The 24,839-nt window shown below is 40.7% G+C and overlaps 1 long non-coding RNA gene across 5 annotated transcripts in view; it reads right to left on the bottom strand.

Moving 5' to 3' along the window:
* LOC142361100 (uncharacterized) overlaps positions 1 to 24,839 on the bottom strand; it is a 249,289-nt gene that overhangs the window by 143,172 nt on the left and 81,278 nt on the right. For 4 of the 5 annotated variants that reach the window (XR_012763628.1, XR_012763624.1, XR_012763627.1 and 1 more), the window contains exon 3: positions 4,256 to 4,419. This is a non-coding gene — a long non-coding RNA (uncharacterized LOC142361100). Of the gene's footprint in view, positions 1 to 4,255; positions 4,420 to 12,425; positions 12,547 to 24,839 lie in introns of those variants that run through there. The other variant, XR_012763625.1, reaches the window with a different exon arrangement.

Consider the following 24,839-nt stretch of genomic DNA (forward strand, 5'->3'; position numbering starts at 1 on the left):
AATATATTGAACAGCACCGGTCCCAGTACGGACCCCTGAGGGACTCCACTCGTCGCTGGTCTCCATCTGGACATTGAGCCGTTGACCACTACCCTTTGGTTGTGACCATCCAACCAATTCCTTATCCACCGAACGGTCCACCCATCACATCCATGGCTCTCCAATTTAGAGAGAAGGATGTTGTGGGGGACCGTGTCAAAGGCTTTACAAAAATCCAGATAGATGACATCCATTGGTTTTCCCTTGTCCACCCTTGTTGTTACACCATCATAGAAAGCCACTAGGTTGGTGAGGCAGGACTTGCCCTTGGTGAAGCCATGCTGGCTGTCTCGAATCACCTCCCTGGCCTCCATGTGCCTTAGCATAGCTTCTAGGAGGATCTGTTCCATGATCTTCCCAGGCACAGAGGTGAGGCTGACAGGTCGGTAGTTCCCAGGGTCTTCCTTTCTACCCTTTTTCAAAAGGGGCACAATGTTTCCCTTTTTCCAGTCACTGGGGACTTCCCCTGACTGCCATGACTTTTCAGATATCATGGAGAGTGGCTTGGCAACTACATCAGCCAGTTGCCTCAGGACTCTGGGATGCATCTCATCAGGTCCCATGGACTTCTGCACGTTTAGGTTCCTCAGGAGGTCCTGAACCTGGTCTTCACTTACAGCTGGAGGGATTTTACCCTCCTGGTCTCCTTCATGCCATTCATCGACTCGGGAGGGGTGAGGAGAGAGGTTGCCAGTGAAGACTGAGGCAAAAAAGTTGTTGAGTACCTCAGCTTTCTCCTCATCTGCTGTTGCCAGTTTGCCGGTCTCGCTCATGAGTGGGGTATGCTTTCTTTGACCATCTTTTTCCGGCTGACATACCTGTAGAAGCCCTTCTTGTTATTTTTTGCACCCCTTGCCAAGTTCAGCTCCAGCTGTGCCTTGGCCTTCCTGACCCCATCCCTACACAACCGGGCAGCTTCCCTATACTCTTCCCAGGAAGTCAGTCCCTGCTTCCACTGCCTGTGCAGTTCCCTCTTCTTCCTTAGTTTGACCAGCATCTCTTTTCTCAGCCATGCCGGTCTCTTCTCTTCTCTGCCCGACTTCTTACACTTGGGGATCGAGAGCTCTTGCGCTGTCTGGAATACATCCTTAAAGACCTGCCAGCTCTGTTCTGTTCCCCTGTCTCTGAGGACCGTTTCCCAGGGAGTCCTTCTGACTATCTCCTTGAAGAGCTGGAAATTTGCCCTCCTAAAATTTAGGGTCCTGACTATGCTCTTCGTTATTCCCATTTCCTTCAGTAGCATTAGTTCCACCAGCGCGTGGTCACTGCATCCCAGGCTACCTCCAATCTTGACATCCCCAATGAGCTCACTCGCATTGGTGACCACCAGGTCTAGTATCGCATCCCCTCCGGTAGGGGTGCTTATTACCTGGCTTAAGAAGTTGTCCTCAATGCATTCTAGGAACCTGTTGGATTGACTACAGCTTGCCGTGTCACTTTTCCAGCAGATGTCGGGGTGGTGGAAGTCCCCCAGTAGGATGAGAGCCTACGAGCGCGAAGCCTCCTGGAGTTGGAGGAAGAACGCTTCGTCTATCAGCTCCTCTTGATCTGGCGGCCTGTAGTAGACACCAACCACTAGGTTCCCTTTGTTGCCTCTCTCCCCGATTCTTACCCATAAGCTTTCAACCTGCTCCCACAGAGAGGATGACTTTCCCTTGGTCGAGGAGGACTGTGTGAGGGATCGCTTAAGCGATCTAAACGCCCACAAATCCATGGGCCCTGCTGGAATGCACCCACAAGTGCTGAGGGAGCTGGCGGATGTCATTGCTGAGCCATTCTCCATCATCTTTGAGAGGTCCTGGAGGACAAGAGAGGTGCCCGAGGACTGGAGAAAGGCCAGTGTCACTCCAATCTTCAAAAAGGGCAAGAAGGAGGACCTAGGGAACTACAGGCTGGTCAGCCTCACCTCCATCCCGGCAAAGGTGATGGAACAGCTTATCCTGGAGGTCATCAACAAGCAAGTGAAGGAAAAGAAGGTCATCAGGAGTAGTCAGCATGGATTCATCAAGGGGAAATCATGCCTGACCAATCTGATAGCTTTCTACGATGGCATGACTGGCTGGGTAGATGAGGGGACAGCCGTGGATGTTGTCTACCTAGACTTCAGCAAGGCTTTCGACATGGTCTCGCATAACATCCTCCTAGGGAAGCTCAAGAAGTGTGGGCTGGATGGGTGGTCAGTGAGGTGGATTGAGAACTGGCTGAATGGCAGAACTCAGAGGGTTGTCATCAGCGGCGCTGAGTCTAGTTGGAGGCTGGTGACAAGTGGTGTCCCCCAGGGGTCAGTACTGGGCCCAGTCTTGTTCAGCTTCTTCATCAATGACCTGGATGAAGAGTTAGAGTGTACCCTCAACAAGCTTGCTGATGACACCAAACTGGGAGGAGTGGTAGATACACCAGAAGGCTGTGCTGCCATTCAGCGAGACCTCGACAGGCTGGAAAGTTGGGCGCAGAGGAACCTGATGAGGTTCAACAAGGGCAAGTGCAGGGTCCTGCACCTGGGGAGGAACAACCCCATGTACCAGTACAGGCTTGGGGCGGACCTGCTGGAGAGCTGCTCTGTGGAAAGGGACCTGGGTGTCCTGGTGGACGACAGGTTGACTATGAGCCAGCAGTGTGCCCTGGCTGTCAAGAAAGCTAATGGGATTCTGGGATGCATTAGGAGAAGTGTGGCCAGCAGGTCGAGGGAGGTTCTCCTTTCCCTCTACACTGCCCTAGTGAGGCCCCATCTGGAGTACTGCATCCAGTTCTGGGCTCCCCAGTTCAAGAAAGATGAGGAGCTACTGCAGAGAGTCCTAAGGAGGGCTGCGAGGATGATGAGGGGACTGAAGCATCTCTCCTATGAGGAGAGGCTGAGGGAGCTGGGCTTGTTCAGCCTGAAGAAGAGAAGGCTACGAGGGGACCTAATAAATGTTTATAAATATCTCCAGGGTGGGTGTCAGGAGGACGGGGCCAGACTCTTTTCAGTGGTGCCCAGCGACAGGACAAGGGGCAATGGGCACAAACTGAGGCACAGGAAGTTCCGTCTGAACATGAGGAAGAACGTCTTCACTCTGGGGGTGACGGAGCACTGGAACAGGCTGCCCAGGGAGTTTGTGGAGTCTCCTTCTCTGGAGATATTCAAGACCCACCTGGACAAGGTCCTATGTAGCCTGCTGTAGGCGACCCTGCTTCAGCAGGGGGGTTGGACTAAATGACCCACAGAGGTCCCTTCCAACCCCGAACATTCTGTGATTCTGTGATTTGAGAAGCCTACAAAAGCAGGCTTCTGAAAGTAAATAAAGAGTACATTAACTAGTTCAATATCCATCAATATACATGTAATATATTTAATCTTATTTACATGGCAAGTCCTAGTTAAAAGTTTAGCAGATTTATTGCAATTTACGTGGCTGGTTATTCAACAATTAACACGAAACTCTTATTTTTTGCTTTTGCAATGCCAACAGATATTGTAAGAAAAAGCTACATTACAAATTACTCTAACAGCAGGATTTTACAATAGATGAATGTGGGAGTAATTTATAATGCATTTGCTGCTATTAAAAAACAAATAAACATTTACAGTCTGTGCTAATTAACTACTGCTGAATTGGTAGTATTCCTTACTCTTAAATAGAAGAAATATTGCAAGTATGGCAGTAAAGTCAAACACTTTAGTGCAATAAAGGCTGACACATTTTGGAACCTCTCTCTTGTCCTCCAAAACACTTCAGCTTTCGGACATCCTAAGACTTACATGCACTGGGTTCAGTACTGATACCCTCACACTACACAGAAACACATGACAGAGCAGTTTAAGGACATTCTTATGTCAGAAATAAATGACCATAGTTTGAGCATGGCATCTACGTACAGCAGCTTAGTAGACCTGCCTCACCAACATACAGAATGTGTTCTCTAGAGTTAACAAATTACCTCCTGGTACAAGGCTAGGAAGTGAATATACTTAAATAGCAGGGCACATTCTGTCAGCTGATTTGTCCATGTAAGTGGAAATTCAGCATGGTCACAGCTACAATCTGCATGAGTTGTCACAAAGTATATGACGCATTTACATCTTGTATCAATAAACATTTCACCATTTGTGTGGATTTTTTACCTCTTCTTGCTGCTATCAATCCTAGTAGCACTCTGTGGTAAATGTAAGGACATGCCCAATTTGTTCTCATGAGAAAAAAAATCAAAGCAACCTAAAGCAAATATAAAGTCTTACCTTTACTGAAGTCAACAGTAACTTCAGGATCAAGGCTGTGCAAAAGCAGAAAGGCTTCTGAGAGCAGAATCTCTGAAAGACCCATTGGAAAGGTTCTTTTTCCTCATCTTAGTAAATAGACTATTCACAAACGTCTGGGCTGTGCTCAGCATGTAGGAAAGGGCCTGTCAAAAGAAAAAGAAAAATGTCTTACAGTTAACTGAATGAACTCAGTTCACCATGCCCATTACAGAAAGGGTTCCTCAACTTCTTGAATTCCTTCAGCTCTCATGAACACCACCTAAGTCATTAGCTAAGATACAGAATGAGATTCTTTTTTTTTCTTTTCTAGACAGAGTTATAGTCTTCATCTCTTGACGTGAGAAGTCCCAGCTATTCATTAAAAACTCTTACTTACCTCTTAACTTAATCATACAGTAGTAAAAATTGTTTATAATACCTCATCAAATATGTCTGCACACTGTGGGTAATACTCAAGTTTGGCTTAAAAGTCAATTTAAAACTCAAACCAAAACAGTTTCTATGACAGCCATGAAATATTGGCTGGTAACCTTATCTGTCAGGAATCCAAAGTTTAGATCCCTGCACCATATTCATATTTGGTTTTACTTTTATGATTTAAAGACATCCAGTCAACCTCCTCTGAGATAACTATTTCTGTTGTGCTACAAAGTAGGATGAGATCCTAACGCAGACAAACGCAAATGCCACTGCTTATCAGGTCACAAATACATTCCAGGACTGGATTCCAGGCATTTTCTTTAATCAAATTAAAACACTACCATTTCTCTCATTTACAAGTCTTCTAACATTTTTCAGCCTACCTACCAATACATTTTTCAAACTCTGTCAGTGCCACTGAATATTTTCAAGCATTTCTGTTTTCTAGATGAGGAAAAGCATTTACTCCTAGCTTGCTGAGTGCAGAATTCTGGAAGTATCATTTCATGAGCACCGAAGACCACAAGAGACCTCTCATCACAGGTTCAGAACTTTGGAGTCAACCTCTTGCTTGCTCTTTTCTGCTCAGTTTCATGCGTTGGAGAAAGATGTTGTGTTAGAGCTCTAACACTAAAGGTTGTTCCATTTAGTCTGGCTATAATGATTCCAGGCAAAGCCTCACAAGTTTTGAGGGCTTAGGTGGGACCTCAGGCTTTGTGCTGGCCCTAAAAACAAAGATCAAGTGCTTTGGAACTGCACCTGTACTCATATTGCTTAAGTCCTTGTAAATGTTGACAGAAATAGACAAGTTTTCCTTTAAACCAGGCAAAGATGTTGCTATTACCAACACAAATACATGTGAGTGCATGTGAGCATATTTTCATACAACCATCTTCAAATAGCTTAGAAAATCTTTTGTATGTTGAGTTTTCTAGTAGCTTGACTGGAACATACACTGCCTGAGGAGGACACCTCCTACTAAAAAATGATACACACAATTGCCACTACTGTTAGATTAGACAGCAGAATGCTACAAGACACTGAAATTGGGCTACCTGCTGTAATCTTGTTTCTGAGCTAACTATGGTTATAAGTCATAAATCATAGAATCGTTTGGGATGGAAGGGACCTTATAGACCATCTAGTTTCAACCCCCCTGCCATGGGCAGGGATACCTTCCCCTAGACCAGGTTACTCAAAGCCCCATCCAACCTGGCCTTGAACACTTCCAGGGAGGGGACAGAGACACAGCTGCTCTGGGAAACCTGTGCCAGGGTCTCACCCTCATAGTAACGTAAAAGTCAATGTAACTAAATGTCGATGTAACTAAACTAGTATTTGCTGCGTTACTCCTGATTTGCCCAAGTCTGAATAAATCTAGAGTCCTGTCCCTGTGCCTAGAAGATTGATATACAGCAATACCCCATGGACCACATGACAAAGTGAGTTTAGAGTTCCTTGTAGTGTTCAGCATCACAGTTCTACAGATGTAGATCCTGATCTGCTGCAAATAAGCTGATCAACCCTCTAACTATGGTTAACAAACCAGAGGCAGATGGGTGACAGTGAAAGCGACAGAAACATTCAGAAAGCCCAGGCACAGTAAGCTGGCACCACTTGTTCCTTCCAGGAGATGGTAACCGATGCAAATCTATGTTATGCAAATCAATGCATATCTTAGTTATGAGGTGTTTTAATTCCAATAATAAACATTCTGTGATTGCTGAATTTTTCACAGCTGTTGTCTATATAGCTGTTTAATTAGAGCATGCTGGCAGAGGCTGTTAATTCTTCATCAAGTTGCCGACTCCAGTGCATTCCACTTTCTGCAAGGGAGGATGACAGTTGGTAGAGTGACTTGGGCGGCTGGTCAGGGGACCTGACATTTGGAAAAGGATCAATGCATTAGATGACAAGCCAAATTCCATCATCTTCCTAAAAATACTAGCAGACTGACAAACAGAAAATGCTTTAATTTCTGGTGCTACTGTCTTTGATTTTCTGTTATTGATGGGCACTGGATCTAATGACACAGGAGCATCTACTTCATGATACTGTTGTTCCCAGACAAGAGGAGAGCCAGCCAAGCATAACCTACCAGGAAGGAAACAAAATCAGCTGCCTATAATTCTGGCATTTGCTTGAAGTGTTCGACCTTCTGCATCCATACAACTCCCTTGCTGGAATATTCCATCAGGGAAAGGGAATCCCTGTCTTAGGTAAGTATCAGGTGACATATGCCTAACTGGGGCCTTAGAGATAGAGATTCCCACATGGGTACAAAACAGGGGGAGCAAACACTGCTCCCTCATTAAGACATCTAAGACCTGACTCAGAGAATGATATCTAGAGGTCAGCAGAATGCATATTTTCATTCACCCTGTGCCTGCCTCAAAAGTGCCAACAGAACCGCCAGTTGTGAATGCAGCTCCTGTACCACAGATATCTGTCCATTAAGAGCAGAGATTTCCAAACTTACTCCACACATGCCACCAAATACTTTTCAGATGCTATCAAGTTCAGCAATATTCACACTGGTCACCTGCAGACGGAGGCAACCTGTTAACAATTCCCTGAGCCAACTGGACATCTAGGATACTGACCTAAAACAGAAAAGACAGCCCCATTTAATCTACAAAACAGATAGTTATAAAGCTTCCTATCATTAACTTTGGTTTTGCTTTGTAGGTGCTGTTACACACACTAGACTCTAAACTCTTTACAGTACCAAGAGATTCAGAATTCAGTCACAAAACTGGGTCCTTGAAATCAGTCAAAATTCTCGTGACAAACAAAAACCCTTATTATATTGCAGCTGCAGGGAAAAGTTACCTTGCCAGCAGCAAAATCTTTGATACTGAATGGCACGTTTAAGTTCATCTGTTCTTAATTACAATCGTATTGAAAAGTTTATGAAAAATTAAAGTATGCCTGTTTAATACTGAGTAATTTTTAACGTTTCAGTTCTGGGTGTTTAAATCTCAATTTGACACTAAACAAAGTGTTTTCTTGTTTAAATAAAAAGTTAATAAATTTCTTATTCCCTTTTTCAACATGAAAATTATTTGATTAAAAAAATCATTATTTATTGCTCATTGAGTCATGCCAATATACAGAAAAATATCTGTTTAAAAGAACAGTATTTTGGCACAAGAGATATAAGCATGAATATTTGAACTGTTGAAAATATCATTTGAAATGCCACTGGTTCAGCATAACCATATCTGAGGAGTAAAGGCGTTTACAAAAACTGAACAGTTTAAAGTAAACTTGGACAACCTAGTAGGAGTCTTTCAATGCGATTTGCTCTGAGCCTCCACGAGACATGTTCTCTGCTCCCCTGATAGCCTGGCATTCCAATATGAAAAGATTACAAGTCAGTCTGCCCCACTGAAATTTTTTTCCTTCTCCATGATATTTTTCCTCATCAGGCCACTCATCTTTGTCACTTCAAGAGCTAAGACTCTCTGTTCTATTCAATTGCAAAAGCTGCCCTCTCCCAGCCAGTGTGAAATTACCCTATGACTGTATATCCTACTTCACACAAAACACCAGAACTACCTTCACAGATTATGGTTCTGTACATGTGATAGATGCTTCAATATTATGAATTAAATTAACTTAAATACTAGTCTCACCAAACCCTTACCTGCCCAGGTATTAGACGTTTTGTCCAAGTTAGTGTCATAACACCCTTGTTTTAAAGGAAAATAACTAATAAAGGCAGAGTAGATGGTCGTCAGGAAGAGCTGTCTGTCTGTCTCCCTCCTTCCCTCATCCCTAAATCTAAGCCAAAAAAGACAAAAATCTGGATTTTAATCTTTGTGATTATTATTTTAAAGAAGAGGTTATAGCAAAAGGTCTTTTGGTTGCTTAGAAGTTCAGTGACCCAAAGGCAGCTAAAACAACTTCACTTACTGCTCTTTCAGTTTTCTATTTGTTGCTAACAGAGTTGCAGAAGACAAAATTCATAAGATATGAAGAAAAGCCGTGAAAGAGCCTGGCAAAACCTGCAGAAACTGACAGTGCTAAGTCCTGCACCATGCTATTCAGCAGCTCTGCTGGATGTCCTGCTTAGAGCAATTCAAGTTTTGCAAGCAGCGACATGGAGTTTAACTTATCATTTGTCATAATCCTTTCCTAAAAGGCAAAAGATAGAGCTCGCAAGCTTAGGAGAGTGGTTTTCTGCAGTTGCATTCTCTGGTGCACGCTTTACTGAACTTACCTGAAACCTGAAAAGAAAGAGGCTTAAGACAAGACAATTTTATAGTGAAAGAAGAGATGGCAAAACTTTCCCTGGTTTTAGCAATTGTAGGATTCTTAGGCAGAGTCATTTAGCTTTTCATACCTGAATATGAATCGTACATATACATGAAAGCAGAGAGCCTAACCCTGTAAAAAGTTATTCCAGAAGTTTAGCATCTACTCAGTGTAATCTGTTTGCATACTTAATGCTTTTATTTTCTGAACAGCTGGGAAAAAAAGAAGAGAGAAGAGAAAGCTGGGGGTAAAAAAACACACAAAAGCAAAATGAAGCAGACCATTTATTTGCTAGGAACTGATCCCCAACCGGCAGCAGAAAATAGTTTCTTTGGTCACCAGGTATCCATTACCATGTAAAGCATAACAAAGGAAACCTGCGAGTACAATGTTGTACATGCTTCACAGTTTTTCCATTAAGATCACAGGCTACTTGGAGTTCATTCTCATGATTGTCCTACACATCATTTAATACACGCCAGTACCTTTTTATCACAATTGGTTGTGCTGTATTTTTTTGCACTTTCTCCTATATAAACTAGATTACATACATCTCCTCATTTTCTTAAATGATTTAGTAGACAGTATACAGTATTTAAATTGAGTCTTTATACCAAAGAAATCACTAGTTAAAAAATCAGAATTTAAAATCTATACTAGATAGATAATTCAAAAAATCATAATACCTCATACTACCTTTGCTGTTCTTCACCTCCTCCATAAACACAGGTTTTAGAACTCCCACAATAAATTGTGGGGTGGTGATTATTCAGCTGATTTTGAAACAAGGATCTCCTACTTTTGCCTTTAAATTTGCATACTGATCACCTGTCCAGAAACAATTGTTTTTGCCAGAACATGAAATTTTCTTCATAGAATGGTGGGTGTGAAGTTTTTCTAGCAATCATCACTGTACAAGTGTCTTGATATCTTTCATTTTTCTAGCTAAAAAGCACGAGTGTATTATCAATAGTGCCCGCTTCAAACAAGCAATAACCCTACTCCCCAGAGACATAAGTTACTACTATGTGTCACCCACTCCTGGAGAGCCTGGGCACCAGCACCCATCTGCGCACACACTCCTTCTTCCTCCGCTGGCCATCACCCCTCGCATTCCCCAGGCTAGAGCTGGGAACAGCAGCGACGTCGGCTTTCCCATGCCACTTAGGGCCATTTTGTCACCCTGCTCCATAGCATAAGCCACAATCGTTACTTGCCACATACTGTTCAAAAGCTTGTCATTCTTCATATCTTTGTATCTCCTTATTTATTTTATATTCTCACTTCTCATCTAAGCCAAAGCTAGTACCGATGAAAAGCAGGAGAAAACAAAAAAGTCTGAGTATGTTATGTAATATTACAGAATGGTGAGGTATTGATACTAGATTCACAGATGAGGAGAGGGATAATACATGGAGAAATCACTCTTGGATCATTTTTTTTTTTATATGTCTATCAAATAAAGATCACAACAGTTTAATTTTTAATGCAGTCAGGCCCTTCCCTATCTAGTAGCTTCCTCTATTGAAACATGAACTTTCTCATCACAAAGGAAAAGATTACAGCATTGCATAAAATTTAGAGAGAACTTCAGGAAAAAAAACACAACAAAAACCCCCCACAAAAAAAAAAACAGACACAAAACAGACAGAAAAGGCCACTATTCCTGCACACATCCTATAACACGCCAGGACAACAGGCAGAATTTAAAAAGTCTTTTTCCTGTAGCCACTGGAAAGCAGAGCTGAAGCTAGCTTTTATGCTCTGACTTGGCCTTCCCCCCCTCCTCATTTCTGCCAGAACTATCCAGCTTTTTGCCCTCTCTCAACGCAGTTCAGCATATTTGTTAGGCATGCTCAGATGACAAAAGATGTTCAACTGTCTCAGAGTCCAGGGAGCCATGTTTTCAGTGGAAACCCCACAGGACTACCAGTACAGCTGTTCCCTCAGGAACTGCCCTTCTGTTTTCTGTTTCCTTCCCTCTTTCCAAGTCAGAAAGGAAAGATCCAATAATCACCCCAACTTTTGAGTTCCCACAGGAGGGTTAAACAGGCTCTGAGGCAAATTTCTTAAGAATCTGAGTGAAACACCCACAGATACAGACACCCCCTAAAAACATTTGTGAGAAAAAGAACTTCTGACTTAAAGACAGATTTTGCAGTAGCACAAGATTTAGAAAAAACCTTCACGAGAGCAATCACTGTCTGCAAATACCTATATTCAAGGCCAAAATAAAAGTGTGAGTTGATCCATTGAGATTAATGCACATCAACACATTATGTGAAATCACAATTCATATTTTTAACACCTTGAGACTCAGACTCTAAACTTTCATGCTGGACAGAGAGGGTGAGAGAAATTCTTTTCAGCTGCGCTCGTAAAAGACTTCATAGATTTCAAGCTACTTACACACGCGCAATGCAGCACTTCCTCTGCAGTGGGCCAAGAACCTACTCCAGTTGCTGTAATATATTAGGTATCACTCCCTCACCTATATTAAAACTTTGGTGCTCTGACAAGCAGTGCTTAAAAGCCACAGATAACCAGTTTGGCCCTGGATGCCCTCTTTTATATTTTCAGACTTTAAAAGAGTCCTCTCCTCCCACAGACATTGCTTAAAGTCACTGAGCTTTGTGAAGAAATCACCAGTAAATGTGTGAAAAGAAAGGCAATAGTGAAGAGATATTCAGTATGTAAATCTTGAGTAATTCCTCTTGCTTCAATGGAGTTGCTACAGACTTAAAACTGTACAAGTGGAAACTGAATTTGTTGTAGAATCATCTTTAACCTAAAGTGGCCATTCCTATTATTCTCTATTTTGTTTGGAATGAGACAGTATTATTATTTTAAAGTTTTTCTATACATAAGTGTCCTTTCTATAGTCAAAAACATTTGTTTTTCTAAGAAACCATCATTATAATTTTTGCTTAATTGAATTTTTTTAATTAATGGCTTCTAATATTACCTAAAATCACCTAACATACAAAATAAGCTACTAGATTTTCTTGGTGGAATACAGAAGCGTTCAACTGAAAAGATGATTATCACAGCATCTAAAGATGGCATAGTGAAAAGGAAAGAAGACAACACAGAAACAAAAGCCAGCAAGAAAGAAAAAAAGCAACAGTTACTTATCACAATTCTATTACAATGGAACCTCTGTTCTAACCACTACCAGATGGGTATTACATGCTGCACAAACTGGCAAAGTTGACACCCAAACCCTCTCCATGTTAGAGAAAAATATTAACAGACTGGCTTTCACGCACATACATTACAGACTTCCAAAAAATGCTACTCTTCTGGAAGGAAGTGATAACGCAAAATAAATTTGTATTTGCAGATTTTATTTATTATAAATTTATTTATGTAGGTTTATTAATATACAAAGGAGAAATAAGCAATTAGAGCATTTACACACACTCATATGCCCACATGCAAGTATGCAGAATTTTTTTTTTTTAACTACCTTGTCTTCATTACTTCCCCTCACCAGCCCCCTCTTAGTATATCTGGTCACAAGAGTTTAGTCTGAACTGGAGGCTTCATGGATGCCACATAAAATACAAAGGCCACAAGCCAAATGCCACTCTCAGTTACACAGATTCAACCTTTAACGTCAGAAGATTTGCACCAGTGTAAACCAATAATAGATTTTGGCTGCCCTTATGGACCTGATTTTGGCAGGTGGGTGGAACAGGATTGGAAAGTTGTATTTATTCACCTCAGGAAACTAGAATTCACATCCAGCTTAGAAGAGATTTGAAAGAAGTTTTATGGTCCAAAAAGTTAATCTCTAATAGCATTCCCCACAGCATAAAATCACTTTAGAGGAGAGTCTTGCACAATTCATTTTTACGCCCTTAATCCCTGTTTAGAAGGGGTCCAGGAGCATACAAGCAGGATACTGCAGAACAGAGCTAAGGTATAATTGTAGCAAAGGCATTGGGTAGGACTTTGAGCCAGCGCTACTTGTTGTCAGCCTGCCTGCTTGTGGAGGGTTGCCACTCCCCTGTGGCTTCTGAGACCACTGAATTACAGATACAACAGTGGGGAAAGGGAAGGGAGGTAAAAAGAAAGTGCCCTTTGAGAGTTTTTAATAAGACTGACAAAGAAATCGTGCAACTTGGGAAGATGTAAATCACTTTTCAGCTGAAAAGCTTGTTATTTATGCAATACATGCAGCTATTTCAAAATTGCCATGGAAGTCATTAGGAATACAATTTTTAATCCAGTAACAAGTGCAGTATATGATGTATATAAATAAAACACATAAAATTGAAGTGAAGACAGGATTTCAATGTCAACACACCACTAAATTGCAAGTAACAGTCAAGCTCTATATTATCATCAGAAGGAGGGCTGCTTCTTCAAATTAGTGCCCCTGGGAAAGAAAATAACACATATTCAGAAAAGAAGCTGCTAACCAGTGTACCCTAAAGGGTTTAAGATCAGCCAATGTAGGATCACTGCAGCGAGGCAGAGTTACAGCATTAGCAGAAACATAACATTATTTCACCAAAACAGATATTTAATACCTGATAGCCAGGGCCCCCTAGGAAAATGGATATGTTAGGCAGAATAAATAATAAGCCTGTATTTTAGGATATGAGCAGCAGAGCAGAGGAAGATATCTATAGGACAGCAACATGGAAAATGTGCCTAAGAGGAATGTGCGGAATTAACAAGAGCACTTCAGAGCTTTGCTCTGGAGTTGCAATTGGCAAGCGTGCCATGCTCACGAAAGTTTAGTGTCTGCATTCATTTAAATAAAAAGCTAATTAGTAGTACTTGGATGGTGACTGTCACCCGCTAAGCAGTGATGCATTGAGATTCAATGTTTAAGTCAAGAGATTCATGCAGATTATGCAGACTCAATTCTATTGAGAAGGATGGTGTGAAGTTGTTTAAATGAGCTTCTGTAAGACACCTCCTTCACCCTGCAGAAAAGATCTGGAGGCAGGTTTGCTTGGCAGGGTTTTGCACTAAGTGAAAGTTGTTTAGCTTGTCAGTATTGGAGAAGCTTGGTGCGATAAGTCAGAGCTGTTTCAACAAATGATCATAATGGAGCTTTTGAGTTTATTTCCATATAGTAAGGAAATGCCTGTAGCTTCAAGCCACATAACTTACTAGACCCGGGTGAACAAGAACACTTGACAGCAGAGCCAAGCCAAAGAGCTTAGCTGGGATCAACAAGCCATTAGAGCTGACTATACACATTTGAAAAAAAATATTACATAAAGTGATATGTATGTAAGGTCACCCTGGGAGCCAGGAAGCAGTGCCAAGATGTTCTTGCAGGTTTCTCCCTTCCTTGGCTTGCCCTCATTCACAGACAGAGAGCCCAGCCTGAGCCAGGGCTCAGTGCAAGCTTGCTCTGGCTTACTCATCTCTGACGACTAACAGGTCATGTTGCAGTCACTTATATTTAGAAGAACAGGTGGGCAGCCCCATTCCAAATTTGATCAAGTTAACACTTTATATTTCTTCATGGCTTTTGTAATTCTAATTAGTTTACTGTTGTGAAGTAGTGGATGGGTTACCCCAGCCTACTAGAAATTACAAACATTATTTCTCTACAAACAGTAACATTTTTCTTCTCTTTCCAGGAAGAATTTTCAATGCACAAATTTGAATGCACTTGGCTTTTCTCACACCCCACATGAAGATTTATTAGTGAAGAATGCCCCAAACTTATGTTAAAATTGACAGAGAAGATGAGATTAGCATTACTTTTATATGCAGAGCTATGTCTTAACCCCATACCAAACACTGTCATTTTCCCACTTCATACTGGGAATTCAAAAAAGGGATTTGGTATCAATACAATTACAAAATGTTTGATCCCTAGAAACTTATGGACATTAGAGATCTCCATTAAGACTAGGGAGCCATTCTTGGCCTCCCAACCCCCTGTATCTGGAGATGTACCCTGGAGATTCTCCCCATAGCACATGAAGAATTAGACCAGCATTCCTCAACATGTCATGCCACCAGGCTGGCAGAGGCTGAGAACCTCTCCATCCTCAGGATGCCAGCATGACACCTTTCACTAGCAGAGTTCCCCCGATCCACGCATCTTTCTAAGAGGTCCAGAGCAAAACAGAATAGCCAAAGAGGTGGCAGACACGCTCATCTCACCAGAGTGCATTACAGCAGACCCACTGGCCAGCTCTGCTTGTCAGCATAGTCCAGGTCCTGGTTTCTGTTAGTGCAGTCCAACACGAAGGGTAAATATTTACCTCATCTTATTTATCGGAACAGATAAATGGAGACAAAAATGAAGCTAGAGAAGTGTTTTCACATGAAACTCACCATGCTAGGCATCCTACTCCCCATGGTACACCAGTATTCTTCCTGCTTGTATTTGAGGAACATCTCTGTAGAAAGCAGAACTGGTGGTTACAGCCAAGACTAGCTTTCTGGTCTCAGGGATCTTTTTAATAACACCATCTCAGATTCACTGTGGTAAGTTGCTTACAAGGGTATCTAAGGTGTATATGCCCTGTGGGAACTCCAAAGTCTAACTGATAGCTACTAATATTTTCCCCTGTGTTTTAAAATGAGAGACATGATCAGCCTAAAGTGTTGATAGAAAACCACAGGTGACCGTCTCCATTTTGACTCATTATGTTTTATGATAATTTAAAATACTTGTTGGTAGTAAATGTGTTCACAAAATGACCTGATGAGGGGGCAACTCTTCCCATAGCCCTGATGACAAGTAGGGTTAATGTCAGCAATGTAAAGGATAATTAATCTTATCTGTCAGTGCAGCTGCTTCACATAATTTTACCCCAGTAGTGAATATCACATATCTTTGCCAAGTTGATTTAAAGGAGTAGAAACAGAATACCACATTCAGATGTAGTTTGCTATGATCACTTCCATCCTCAGTGCAGCGATTCCTCTAAATTAATGAGTTTAGAGCTTTCCGGTGCTTTTTTGTTCCTGTGAAAGTCTGAATAAAGTTGGTAAATTTACTACTTCTGGTCATAGAAGCGACCTCTGGGCCTTCTAATAAAGGATGTGGCCTTTGGAAATCAGGGTGAAGAATCTAAGTTTTCATTTGAAGTCTTTGCAGGAGATTTTTAAAGCAACACCCACATGGCATCCAGCCTGTTCATACACTCTGTGAGATTGGACCTTTCAAAATCTCCTGCTCTTGCTAGAGTATAGAGCTGGACATTAACGTAGCCAGTGAAACTGAATTCTAGCCTCTAACTGCTCCCACCATACTGATGGAGCTTTTCGCCAACAGAGAGAGAGCTGCTCCTCTATAAACAGCTCCACAAGAGGTAAAACGGACTCATCCTCCTTTTTACCTTACAGGCATTTATTAAAAGAAAGCTGTAACAAAAAAGGTAGAACCCTTGGAAAAAGCCTTTGAGATGCAAACTTCATAGACTATCCCAGAGAAGCCTGAAGCTGCAGGATCCCTGATGACTGCTCATGTTGCTGTTTTGCAGGAGGACAGATACTGAGGATCCCAACCCCAATGTTCATTGGGCCATCCATGGAGCTGATTGCATTTCACTTGGCAACATATTTCTTCTCTGCTGTACAATTTTGCAAAATACTGTGGCTAAAGTAAAAACAAGAAAAATTAAACCTCTAGGGATGCAGAGTACAAAGAAAAAAGTTTAGAAAGATCCAGAGGTGAGGAATATAGGGGAGGAGAAGCTAATGAGGATTTAACCTATGTAGCTCCAGTAGCTCTGCACAGAACTACAGAAGTAGACAAGAAAGCAAGAAATGACCATCAAGGAGCCACAAACAGAGCAGCATGGAAAATTGCACCAAATGCAAATCTATTACCCACTGGGTGGCCTGCACCTAAGTCCATGGAAAGCAGCAATCAATCAGCTTTCAACAGTGGCATTTAATGTTACTGCGCTAAGTGGCAGATTCATAAGCAAAACTAGTTTACCGAGAAAGCGACAAACTCAAATTTTGAAGATATATTAATTAAGAACAAATCTGAGAAGCATTTTCAGGGAAGTTCATGTTCAAAGTTGCAGCTTTGGGCACTGTTCCTGCAGGATTTCACGCTGAGCCAATGAAGAATGATGCTGACATTAACAAGTTTTCCCGCAGGTATTTTACAGGTGCTGATGGGTCCAGGTCCCGGTGCAGACACAAAGCCACGTTCCGAATGTGAGGTTACTTCCACAGTTGAATATAAGCACTGTCAAAACGTTTGACAGTTCAACCAAGTTATTTTGCCGAAACATGAAATTTTCACAGCTGAAGAGCACAAGATCAGCTAGCAACAGGATGTAATAATCGCCTGACTGGCTCTATAGTTCGACATGCAAAAATAGAGTTCAATAAAAAAAAAAAAAGTATAAGCAGGTATACATCTCCTGTTACTGAGAGTGGGAGGTAGTGCAACAGGAAGTTTGAACTGATGGAGAGAAGTAGCAGTTATACAAGAGAGACCAAATAAATGCTTGTAGTAATGCTACTGTGAAATGCCAGGCTCAGGAAACTGAAAAAGTTGTTAAGGAAATACCTGGGTATGTCATTTGGCCTTTTAGAAGCAACTCACAACAGTAGAACCTGTTAAATATATCCAAGGGTGTGTTAAGATGACAGATAATTTTTTTTTTCCCTCAATTTCCAAGAACATTTTAAGAATTCTAGCTTAAACTAGCAAGTATCTGGTACAACTAATATTCCCATGAATATTTTCTAAGCTAATCATTGAGTTCCAGGTATTGCCAGAGCTATCAATTTTTTTTTATTTTTTTTTTTAAACACACATACTAGGAGTCCATTTTTGTCGCTCAGAGGCCAACACTTTTAATGATGTCCTGGTCCAGAAGGTAGTATTTGCATAGAAAAATCCAATTCTTCTACTTAGGTATGTATTCTGATAATTTCTACAAAAAATAAAAAACCTGTCTTCTAGAGCCGTGTCATGTTCTAGGTTGAAAAAAGGGTCTCCTGTTCTCCACTAGTATTTGTAGATGCAGAATTCTAAGCCAGGCACAGATTAATTATTTTGGTTTTCCTCACTCGTCTGAGGTAAAGACCACCAGACCCTACATATGGCTGGGGACTTGATCTGATGTAAGACTACACAAATGGACACGAGATATGAAAGAGGTACAAATACGAATGAATGATACAGGTTCCTTTCACTCAGCTCTTATGGCCAGTGCTCACCTAGACCGATGTACATGTATTTTATGCTATAAACAGATTAGCCTGCAGAACTCTCCAAACAGGAATTATGAAGAGAGCTATTTCATAGACAAGCACAGTAGCCATTATCCCTTTAAACATGATGACATCTCATTTTTGAGGCGTATAAGTTTAGCAGGTGTGAAGATGCTTCTTCTGCAGGCACATCATTCTACTCTCACGTTCACTGAGATTCATTAGACATGTCTAAAAATCAGGCTCTATACTTCTCAGAAACACACTGCTACTCTGTTGGATATTGTTAATATTTAGATGACTCCCATCACAGCAGTAATACAGCACCTGGAAAACATTAATCACTGCACCCTGTATAACCATAAACACATTGCAGCTAAGGAAATGAAGCACAAGAAGCCCTCATCCAAACAGGAAATCCACACTGGAGTAGCAATTGATCCAGGGTATCTCTAATCTTCAGCTAGTTCTTAAACATTGGATTATACACCTCCTAAGCTCTTGTGTAAACTGTGGTATTTGATTCACATTTTTCAATATTGATGAGAATAATTTCTTTAACTTCATATGCAACAAGAAGACATTATAATACTTGCATATGTAGAGCAAACAATAGTCTTCAAGAGAAAAATGTGCAGAGTAAAAATTTTCCCAAAACTGAAAATATGACATATTAGGAATTCTCCTGAACAATGAGAACATGCCATTGTTTCTTTCCCAAAACACACCACTTCAGTGAAATAAACTAGAGCAAAAGCATGTCTGTGATTATGAAAAAACAGAAGTCAAATGCTTTTGTCAGAAACCACCATCAGAACTAAAATATTATGAAAATGCTGTTGATCAACAAAAAATGATGCTGATCAAACATTTTTGCTTCTTTTTTTGACAATGATGGAATACGTTGATTCCACAAAATAAAAGCATCTTCTTTCATAACTGGCAGCTTTTGGCCCATGCATCTAGGGCAATAAAGTGATGGCTACTTGTGGGAACATTCTCTATCAAGGAAGGTCATGATGTCCTTGAGAGTTTCTGAACAAGAGAAAAATAAAGACGTTATCAGGTGCAACAGAGGACTTTAGCAGAACACCCAGAGCAAACGGAGGAGAAATCATGCACAGCTAAGCTAGCTAGAATAGGTGTGTGAACAATGTATGTTAACCAATAAGCATTTGGGTTGGAGCGCGTGGACAGCTTTGTAAGGGTATAAAATGCAGCTTTCTGATAAATAAAGGGTGTTCGATTTGGATATCGAAGTCCATGTCGTCAGTCTCCTCAGCTACTATTCAAATTCTTTACAGAAGGTAGCAATATCTGAAGCATCTGAGATTTAGTTTTCTCTACACCAGACACCAGGGACAGTATATATATGAAGTAGCAGTGGTGATTGTCAGGAATTAAGAAACTAGATACAGTTCACAAAGTAGTGAAAGAAATAGGAGAGACAAAGAAGGGAATAAAAGCAATATGAATGAGGAAGCAAAGATTGTGCATAAAGTAGTCTGCCATCTCACAAAGGAAATACACTTGGCCAGACTTGCTGGAATGCACACACAGTAACATTATTACTTGAAAACTGCATATAATCTACCAACATCACCTTATTTGTGAAACAGAAGCCACAAAAATATGAGAACTGCAGCTGAATCAAATGCAGCCATACTATAAACACTGCATTTTAGCAGATCCAGACAGATGTGTCTGGAGACTCAACGGAAAAATGAATCTAGTAAACAGGAGAGACAAAAATTTCAAGTATTTGTTACATTATTCCTTTGTTAGCAAGTATTCTAGACCAAATGACCGAATACTGCAAAGACAGCTCTAGAAAGATACCCAACATGGACAGAACAGAATTTACCATGAATCTATGATAACGAGGTAAAATAAACCTTGAGGTCACTGACTGTGCAGGGGTTAGAAAGATATTTAGCCCTTTCTTTCTGCTATTTGTGACAGAGGCAGAGGAAACCTCTTTACTGAGTTTGTAACCCCAGGAAATACTGCTTTCCTACATGGGCAACAGCAGAAGGAAATGTTTTCAGCTTCTTCCTTTTCTAAAACAGAAAACATCAAAGATATGTTCTATCTTACTTTCTGAACTTCAGTTCAGACCTGTTTGACTTTGATATTGCCAACCACAGACTGTTTTCTGGTCTTTATGGAAGGTCATGAACAATCTTTAGTCTCACTACTTGCATCTTGGAGTGGGAAGCCGGATCGGCAGTAACGATACGATCCCAACATGGGTGTGATCGTTTTCCTTTATTAGTCAGCAAAACAGGGTTTATACAGCAAAACAATTACAGCCTCTGATTGGTTAGTTACCCTTAATCATATGTGGGCAAAATTGCTATAACTCGCTGCGATTGGTGCAGAGCTTCGTCTCCATGCGGAAGCGACGATAAGGCAGGAAGCAGCGAGGAGGCAGGAAGCGGCAATGCAGCAGTCCCCCTGCACCAGCATTCCGTGTTCGCCACTTTACTTTCTCAGTAGTGTTCCACGTTCACTGCTTTCCAGGTCTATCTCCGATACAAAGCCTGGGTTGCTCAACGGCATCAAACTATGTCCCCTCTTGTCCAACCAGGACTCCACACTCGCACAGAAAACAACTTCAAGAAACTGAGACTGCTGCCTTTAGGGTGTCTAGGATAGGCTCTTTCCACTGTCTTGCTCAAAACGTTGCCAGGTCACCAAGTCAGAAGCTCTGGTTTTGCTCCATCTTTCAGAAACGAATTCTCAGCACACATCAGAAATAATTTAAGATCATTTCAAAGCACAATGAAGAAAATTCCTATTTAATAGAGGTGTCTGCATACATGGAGGAATAGCTACATTTAACCTTATTCCATGAAGGTGGAAATTCACGTGCATAATTTAAACCTTTATTTCATGCTTTCTAAATGCATACTACTTCCAAGAGGAGAAAAAAATCAGGATACATACTCATTGTGATTAACAAAATTAGATTTCACCACTTCAAAATGCATTCTCTCAGATACATTGCATTTGCTTTAATGTTCTTGGGATAACCCTAATAGAACAGTAGTCGTTTTTTTTAAACTGATATCATATGCAAATTTTGTTGATGAATAATATGAATTGACAAACTGCATACAAGATGTTGATAATTAAAATGGATAGTCAGAGTGAAAAGGTATCTGAACTTTGTACTGGGGCCTCAGGAGTTACATACCAAACCTTACATATTCATGAAAATAATTATTTCATTTAAAAAAAAAAAATCACCTAAACAGCACATTCCAAAGCAGATAGAAACATGCTAATAAGTCTGCTGTGATAGACGTGAATAACTACAGTCTTAGATGGAAGTCACATTTTCTTTTCTGCCCTATTAATAGTAGGTTTAAAGTCTAAACTCCTAAGACAAGAAATGCTACTTGTCCACAGAAGGAGCAGAGTCATCACAAACTGCCTAAAAACATGCAGAGAAAGCATCACACCATTTCAGAGCTTCTTTTTAGCACCCAGTTAATAGTGCCCTCTGGGTGCCTATTATAATATTATTGTGGTACTGATGTGGAAGATTTATGTGTCTGGTAGGGATTGAAGTCACTCTACCAATTTGTATTACCTACTGCATGGTCATCAACTTGCAGAAAGTAGTACTTACTCTTGAAGCAGTTATATTAAAACAGACAGAAGACTGGATATTCACTTCAGAAATCTGAGAGAGATATTTTTGGTTCTATCATTCGGAAAAATCAGTACCACAGGTAAATGGTGGATTTGCAAAATACAAAATTCTGGCTGCAGTTCAAATCATTTCCCTTATTCAGCAAGGCATTCATTCCTGAGGTCAACCTTTAGCATGTTCAACATCATTCACTGAATAGAACAAACCTCCTGCAGAAGTGATAGAACAATTAAATGTAAGCATGAAATAAGTGAAGCATTGCTACTGTACAGATTGCTTTCAAATTCCTAGCTTAGTCTAACATTTTAAATCAAAGTTCCCTGAATATCATCTGTGAAGCTATCCAGGCAAATTCTGAAGTTAACTCATTGGAGGAAAGGGGTCTTGTTGATATGTGAGTATAAACATTTCCATGCGTGCTCATACATTCACATATACATACTTAAATGCAATCAGGCATTAGCAACAGTGAACCACATTCTTCAGGAAAGCAGGTGGTTGTACTTCAAAAAAAATTTTGCAAGCTTGATACATCAGAGGAACACTGCAGAAATATTAAGATGACCATCCCAATCCTCCCAACTATAATATTTTCCACAGACGTCTGGTAAGCCTTTTACTCCTTTTGTAATGGGATGTTGATGAATGGGCACGTTATTACTTGGAACAAAATGCTACACATTAAGGCTTTGAAAGAGGCATAACAGGTAATAGAGAGAACCTCCTACAACTGTTTAAAAAAGTCTGGAATAAAAATTTTGTTTAGAACCCTTTATAGACAATAATAAAATCTAGCCAACTCCAACAGGATCTCCTTTCTGCATAGCTCATAGGATGTGAACATGGAGATTACAGTGCTGCAGCTTTCCCCACTTAGAACAACCTCTAAAATCAAGACTTGCACTTCCTCCTTGAACTGTTTTCACAATATCTGAGTGCCAGGCAATGCTAAAACTGTGATATTGAGGTGCGAAAAGCATAAGGAATCACCACATGACTGTACTGGAAGCCACTAGCCAGTTGTCAAATTTCAATGAAGTTTTTTAAAAAAACCTCCTAATTGAATTGTTGCGCTGAAACATATCTGAAGACTTGTCTTACAGGTCTTCCAGGGTAAAACTTTCCCGAGTTGTACATAGCTGCAGGCAGGCTACAAAGCAAGCTCTTCCTGGGTTGCAAACTGACCATTTGAGTACGCTAGCCTAGTGCTGAACACATGCTAAGATAACCTCCAGGATCTATTAATTAGACACTCCGCTACACCAACATACTTCTAGGCTTGTGACATGACCAATTCAAGCCTGACTCTCCTTCCAGATGACCATACAAAACATACACTTTGTTTTAAGCAGGAGTTCCACTGTAAAAAGATGGCAGGATTAAGCTGCAAGGTCTAAGTTCGTAACAGCAATTTCATGTCTATTCCCCTCAGTGTTGTAAACATAGTCCTCAAAAATCGACTTTGAAATTATTCACCTCTAACACATATGGCTGGAACATCTGTGAAAAAACTTTTCCTTGCAGGAGAACTAACACTTCTATTTCTGGTAGGACCAGAGACAGAAAAGAAAAAAAAAACAAGTGTATTGTAGCCACTTAGCACTTCTTCATTTCAGAGTGGCACAAACTCTTTCATGGGCAAAACAATTGTTATTTAACTCAGACCCAAATCTGGACCCAAAAAATAGGTGGGACCTACCAGGTGAGTGTCCAGGGTCCTTCTCTTACAATCCAGTCCTTTTTCAATAAGTAAATATGATTACAAATCTTTCAAATATGCTAGAAGAAACTGTAGAAATCAGCCTGTGCTGTGACTTTTGAATGTTTTTACAAATGGGTTGGTTTTAAATTGCTTTTGTTCCTTTAGCTCAGTAGTCTTTAAAAGATGTTACTTCCAAAAATGAAGTCTCACTGGCAACAGAACAATACATCTGAAGCTGAAATTTGGACATCAGATGTTTAGCCTGTGTGCACTTGGCAACCACTAACTCACAGGTTTCTCTGTCTGCCCAAAGATTACCAGCTCACTCTATCTCAGGTATAGAAACTGAAATTAAATAAACGGAGTATAATTGAAGCTTGAATTCCTTCTATGTGAATATAAACCTAAATAAGTTTCATGTGGGAAACAGCATTTTTAATCAGCAAGAGAGGCTGCTACATTCCACTAAATTCTCTGAAAAATAAAGTCACCAGTAAACTGCTAATTGAAAACATCTACCTCAATTAACTAACAATTTTGTTGTGGAATACAGAACCTGCTCCGTATGGGAGATGAACTAGCATCTACAGCTCAGACATCTCCTACTAATCTGTTAAAATGCTTGTGATACTTCAGGGTTTATCTGGAACTGTGGATTACCTCCTCTACCCGCTTCTTTAAAGGGAGAAAATACTCAGTTGTCCCTACCTGGGGGAATGACTGCTCACAAGCTAGCACCTGATGCTATTGCCCCCCACAATGATCTCCTGAAGATCAACAGGAAGTATTGCCCAGTCTCTAGATTCCTGAAGAATCTGCACCATTGGATCTGTTCAGAAAAATCTCTAAAACCATTGAACTCCAGCCACTGCATCGAGGCTGTTTATTCCAACCTGTAAGTTTTGACCCATTCCTTCAAGCTCTCAGCACTTGAAAAAAGGAAAAACTTTTCTATTGAGATTGAAGTACTGTGTTACAAGTTGAAGCAAAAGATTACAAGTTTAAAGGCCACGGTTAAGGCAATATTAGCCTTTACTTAAGAAGAGGAGTCCTTCCCAATTGCTGTAATATTCATCATCTCGAATACCCAGGGCATCTCTCAGATGCAAAAGCCAGAGACACAAACCAGATTAATTCATCTCATCTCCCGTACATAGCCTCCTATATTTTACATGCCTTCCATCTCCATCTATCTGACTTAAATTCCTTTGAAGATTGGGTTTGAGGGTAATGCAGATATTCCTTGATTCACATCTAAGCTCTGGTCCACCTAAATCACCTCTAGTTAACACCTGATAGCCCAGATGGTCTGACAACTACACTGATGTGGGTTTTTGTTTTGTGGATGAAACAAA

This window comes from Opisthocomus hoazin, chromosome 4 (assembly GCF_030867145.1).
Source record: "Opisthocomus hoazin isolate bOpiHoa1 chromosome 4, bOpiHoa1.hap1, whole genome shotgun sequence".
Classification (NCBI taxonomy): domain Eukaryota; kingdom Metazoa; phylum Chordata; class Aves; order Opisthocomiformes; family Opisthocomidae; genus Opisthocomus; species Opisthocomus hoazin.